Genomic DNA, 6,266 nt, shown 5'->3' with positions numbered 1-6,266 from the left:
CAGGAGCAAGGATTCTGATGGTCAAGACTGGGAGTGAGCAGGTGGATGCTGGCCACAGAGTGCAGGGAGACTGTGTGAAAGCAGGGTTGGCAATTGCAAGCAGTCCCACGAAACCACTGCAAATGGTCACGCGAGCAGCTGATTAGACCTTGCCTTGTCTTGCTAACCAAACCCCTGAGATTTGATTACAACAGTATTCTCTATAGTCTCTTATTTGGCGGATCTTAAAATATGTCCCCATCCCCCGTTTGTTGTTGTTATTGTTGTAGATATCACTACAGCATCCCAAGCAACACAACATTGCTACCCACTGTGGATGTGCTGTAGGAGTCTTAGTAGTGGATTGCCTATGACAAACGATATGCCCTTTGAAAACAACTCCATAAATATGGCTGGATTTTCTCTTTAGTCATTGTACTAATTAACACTCTTACAAATAATGTGTGAAAGCGTGGGTTCCCCACATCGTCACCAGCGGAGTCCTTCCAAACTTTCGGTTCTTTGCTAACCAGTAGTAGAAAAACTGCGCTTCACAGTTTTGACTTAATTTTCTAGCACTTTGAATTTTGACAGAAGAACACTGCTTCTGTCAGTGTCCTTCGCATCTTTTATCACCTCCTCTGTTTTCACCATATGTCCTCACTCTAGAATTTGTCTTAGTTTTGCAAAGGCTTTTTACTCACTGCTATTGGAAAGCTATTATCAGGTATTCCCTTTTGTGGATATTTTCTCACCCTTAAGATAACATAATTCCACCTTCTCAGGCAGTTTCATTTACAGTGACCTTTCCTAGTTATTCTCTATCATTCTTTGTGTGTTTCCTTCATAGTATAACACACCCATCATTATTTGTTAGCTTGTTTATTGGTTCATCCTGTTTTGCTACTGAAGCATAGCAAAGATGTCACTAAGATGTTATCTGTCCTGAGCCATAATGCTTGCCCAGCACCTAAAATTCTCATACATGGAGACTACAACCTGAGCCTCCTTATGACATCAACATTCTAATAATAGTAAAGAGTCTCCTGGATGACTGCCATCTCTTTTCTATTATTTTTAGTGCTTGTGCAAGCCAGCACATCCTGGAAGTTGAAGGAGATAAGGTTAACTTTTTCAGAAGCAACTGCAGCCAAGTTCTCTGTTGTCATGGAACAATGCAGTCCCCTAAGAAGGTTAACATTTGAGACAAGAAGGAGCTTGAGCTAGAGCTCCTTCTGAAACAGTATCTTCTCCAGTGCTTTTAGCCCAAAACATTGATTCCTCTTAATAGTAAAAATCAGAGTGATCTGCTTTTCAAAGTCTGAGGTCCAAGTAGATAACAGGTACTGTTCAGACATGTTCTACCCTAGCAGCCTTCCTGGACCCTAGTGAAGGAAGGCGATGGCTAGCAATGTGTCTAGGAAGCTGTTATCCCTAGCTGCCTATCTGCATGGTATAGATATGTTTTATGTAGATTGTTGAGCCTTAATGTGCTGTGTGTTACTAGACTTGAGACAAGACGGTAACCATTGCATAGTGCATATGCTTCAAAGCGGCTTGTAACTAATTGTGGATAAATACCTCTGTCTGCCCTTCACACAGGCTCAGTCTAGAGTAGGCATGAGCCTATGTAGCCCATAATAATGGCTTTTTCTTTTCCCCAGGCTCCCTCCTTTCTACACACATTTCCGGGTGAGTACCAGTCAAACAACCTCTTATAAGTTCTTAGACAGCATTAACCTGGGAAACCCAGGTTAAGACAGTATTCAAAATATTTTCTGAAGGAATAAATGGATTCATCAGGATGCTTCTGAGGCTTTCCTTTCTGAGAAAGAAGGAAGCATCTGCTCAGAGGCTGGAGGAGATGGAGCAGATAGAGATGTAGGCAAGGCAGGGATGTAGGCATGTAGCAGATATGACTAGCCCTGCTCTGTGAGCTGAGGAAGTGTTGGAAGAAGTAAATGAGTATGTAACCTATCTTAGCGTATTCAGTGGTGAAGAGTGGAGAGAGCTCTAAGGTTGTTTGCCAGTTGTCTGCTCAGATATGCTTGCATACTCACACCAGCTTAGTCTGTTAAATAAAGCAGGGACAGGGCCTGGTGGTGCTGGCCTGTTAGCTATTCAGGAAGCTGAAGCAGGAGGATAGAAAGTTCAGAGCCAGCCTGGACAGGGTTTTTTTTCCCCCCACAATGTATTCATTATATATCCCTATTGAAGCCCCCTCCCTCAATTTCTTCCAGTCCTACCCTCCCAACCTCTTCCCTCCCATCCCCTTCCCTTAGTCCACTGAAAGGGGAAGTTCTCCTGCCATCTGCCATCTGCCCATCTGTCTCATCAGCACTGCCTGGATCCTCTTCCTGTGTGGCCTGGCAAGACTGCTTCTCCAGGGGCAAGTGATCAAAGAACAAGCAAACAAGCATAAGCATATGACAGAGGCATCCCCTGGTCCCCTTACACGGGAACTGACATGGAGATTGACTTAGCTGCCAATTGGCTACATCTTAGCAGGGGGTCTAGGTCCTCTCTATGCATGGTTATTGGTTGGTGCATCAGTCTCTGCTGGACCCTCTGGGCTCATATTTTTTAGTTTTATGAGAGCCTGTCTCTAAATATAAATGTCAAAGAAGGGCTGAGGATGTAGCTCAGTTATAGACACTTGCCCAGCATGAGGGAGACTCTTGAGTGCAATCCCTAACACTGCGAAAGAACAGGGCAAACAAACAAAAGAATCAGTATAACACAGTTCTGCAAGGTTCTTGGTTTTAGAGGCTCTCAGTGCCCTCCCTCCTGATTATTCCACTACAAGTGCCCAGGATTCTGGAACATCCATGTTTTCTACCAGTCAGAGAAATGTCCAGTGACTGGAGGTTCTGGGCAATGATCGTTGGAGTAGCCTTCAGCCAGTGATAAAAGGGTAGATCCTGGCTTCCTCCCAGACAGGACAACTAGTCTCTGGCATGTCAATGCTGGAAAGTATAGTAACAAAGCATGGCTTCCCTGTCTTTCATTATCTTCCTTTCTCATCCTTCTATTAGTGTTTCTTGAGGTCACTAAATAGGTGAGTGGTATTGGTGTAAGACACTAATAAATTATAGGTCATTTGATAATACAAAAGAATCTAGTTACCTCTTGATATTTTTTTTGTTTGTTTTTTGTTTTGTTAGAAGTAAAATCTGATGGTTCATTTTCAAGGATGCCTTGAGTCATCTTAGGTTCAGCTACCAGAAGACACCAGACTCCTGCTAATGCCTGATTAGTTAGTCCTCTCCACCCAAACTCTGCTAGGCAACCTCCACCTCCACTCACTATACAAACTAGAAATTTAGAGCAGAAAATTACTAATACGGAAGCTTGCCTGCAAGGTCATGCATCTGATAAGCTTTAAAATAAGCAGGAGGGAAACCCAAGCGTGTTTGTTGAGAAAAGACAAATGTAAGCAATTAGACGGGAAGACAAGAGCCACATGATGCCTAAGATTGTTCCCTGCTGATTGTTCAAAAAAGGGAAGAAGGGTCGTGTGTTCAGGCATGCAAAGATTGTTCCTTGCCCCAGTAAGCATGCCTGCTGACACAGGTCTTTGCAAGATCATAGAGTCTCCTACCTTGATTTCACTATTCTAAGTTTCGTGCTCTCACTATGAAGTATAATTGCTTCTCACATTTATTCTTTATCATTATACATTCTTAGTATGAAGAGATCATTGTTTCTTATATTTAAAAATTACATTTTTCTTTGTGCAGGCATGTATGCACATATGCCATGGCACAAACGGAAGCCAGGGGAGAACTTCGTGGAGTCAGTTCGCTCTCCACCATGTACACTTCGGGGATTGAACTCAGGACGTTAGACTTGCCGGCATGCATCTTTACCTGCTAAGGCATCTCCCAACCCACCTCTATGATTCCTTCCTTAAACCTTTCCAGGTACATACATTCTCCCTAGCTCCTCCAAAAACTCAGGTGTTCTTTGTTCATGTTGAGATGTTACAAAACCTAGTACTTCACGTGGAAGAAACAAGGACTTTCCTCTTGCTTTCATGGAGCGGGGTGTTTATTATTCTCACCTCTGCTCTGGCCATTCTGTGGTTTCTGTGGGCTTCCTGAGGCGTGACCCTACAGCGATCACCTTGCAGCGTGGCGACAATCTGGCTGAGGCAAGAAGTACAGCTGTAAACCGGGTCATAATAACCTGAGTGTTTTTCAAAGTATCTTGGTGAGCAGAGATTGGTGGAATTGGTGGAATTCACTGCTGTCTCCTCCCCAGAAATACATTAACATTGTGCCCATAAGCACAATGATGTTACCTGTAGTCAGAGTGAGGAAAGTCTCTTCAATTCAGGAGTGTTCATTTAAAAATATACTTATTTTGTTTTATTTCTTTGGGCATTTTTGAGACAAGGTCTTACTATATAGCCTTGGCTGGCCTAGAACTGGTTTTGTAGACCAGGATGGTCTCAGGTTCACAGAGAGCTGCCTACCTCTGCCTCCAGGGTGCTGGGATTATAGTTGTGTACCACTACAAAAGGCTTTAAAAAGATTTATTTGTTTCATGTTATGTGTATGAGCATTTGCCTGTGTGTATGTGAGTGCACTGTGTGCATTCCTTATGCTTACAGAGGCCAGAACAGGGTGCTGAAAGCCCTGCTCCTGGAGCCATGGACCATTATAAAACATCACGTGGACACTAACAACTGAACCTGGGTCCTCTGGAAGAGCAGCACATGCTCTACCCTGAAAGTCATCTCTCTAGCAATAGCCTCCACATTGATTTATTTTTATTAATAATGTTATGAATTAAGTTCTAACATTGAGTCATTTTACATTTCCGGGACAAAGCATTTTTAGATGTTTTGCTGGATTTGGTTAGCCAAATTGTATTTTTAAAATCTTTTAAATATGTCTTGACTAGTTGATGAACTATGCATATTTTTATGTGAGGTGTTTGGAAATTCTGATCCCATTTCTAAGGTCAAGTTTTTATTTCTTTTTTCAGGATATTTTGGTATCTTTATGGAGATTTTTCCCACTTCATTGTTTTCATTTTTATTTGAATACCATTATGCACAGATTTCTTTCTAGTTATAGCTTCTGCTTTCCTCAAAACATTATGATTTGTTTTCTCTCTCAGTCTATAGTTCTAGGAATTTGGACATTTTGTTATTTTTTCTGTCAGCAAAAAAATGACTTTTAGGACTGTTGAGCTTTTCTATAACATTTCATTTTTTAATATAAATTTATTTTTCTTTTGTTCTGTTTTTGTAGTTTCTTTTTATGATTTTTTTTTTGTTTTTCTAATTTAAGCAAAACAGGTTCCCATTAATTTTCAGCCTGCCTTCTAACAAGTGCATTCATAGCTTTATTGATTGATTGATTGGTTGTGTGTCTGATTACGTTTCTGTGTAGAATATGCAAGCAGGTGCCCGAGGAGAGGAGGAGAGGATACAGATTCCCTGGTGCCATCTGATTCGGAATCTGGGACCAAACCTGGATCCTCTGTGAGAACAGTAAATGCTCTTAACTGCTGAGCTCCCAAAGACCTGTATTAAGTACTGTTCTCATTCCGCTATATCCCACTTAATTTAATAGATAATAATTTTTGTAGTGTCGGTTTTAAAGCTTCCTCAAGTTCCATAATAATAATTACTATGTGGGGCTGGAGAGATGGCTCAGCAGTTATGAGTTCTTATGCCCTTCCAGAGGACTGTACTTATGTTCCTACTGCCCATGTGGGTGACTCACAACTGCTTTAACTCTTGCTCCAGGGGATCTGATTCCCTCTTATGGCTTCCACAGGCACTTGCAATCATGTGGACACACATGCACACGAACATACACACAGAAATATAATTAATAAAATTATATTAAGTAATTGTTTCTCTGTTTCACGTGTTATTAAGAATCACAGTTTAATACTTTAAATTTATAATTTACTTTTTGTTGTGATTTTTGAATTTGTTTAGAATTTTATACAGGTATACAATGAAATATGATTGTATCTGCCTCCCCTTACCCTCCTCCAACTCTTCCTTTGTCCTCCTCCTACTGCTGGTAGCCTCAAAACAGAGGGATTCTCTCTCCCCCAGCCACTCGCTGTTGCCACTAGCTACTCAACATGGGGCGGGGCCTGGTGGTCCTCTGCCTACCTCTGAGAATTCTGGCTGGCTTGATCTTGTATAGGTAATCACGGCTGCTTTGAGCTCATGATTGTGATAGCCGTGTCATGTCCAGAAGACAGCATTTCACAGGCTGTCCATCCTTCTACTCTTTCCTTCTTTCTATTCTATTCCC

This window comes from Meriones unguiculatus, chromosome 4 (assembly GCF_030254825.1).
Source record: "Meriones unguiculatus strain TT.TT164.6M chromosome 4, Bangor_MerUng_6.1, whole genome shotgun sequence".
Lineage (NCBI taxonomy): Eukaryota > Metazoa > Chordata > Mammalia > Rodentia > Muridae > Meriones > Meriones unguiculatus.
Note: the sequence above shows the minus strand (reverse complement) of the source record.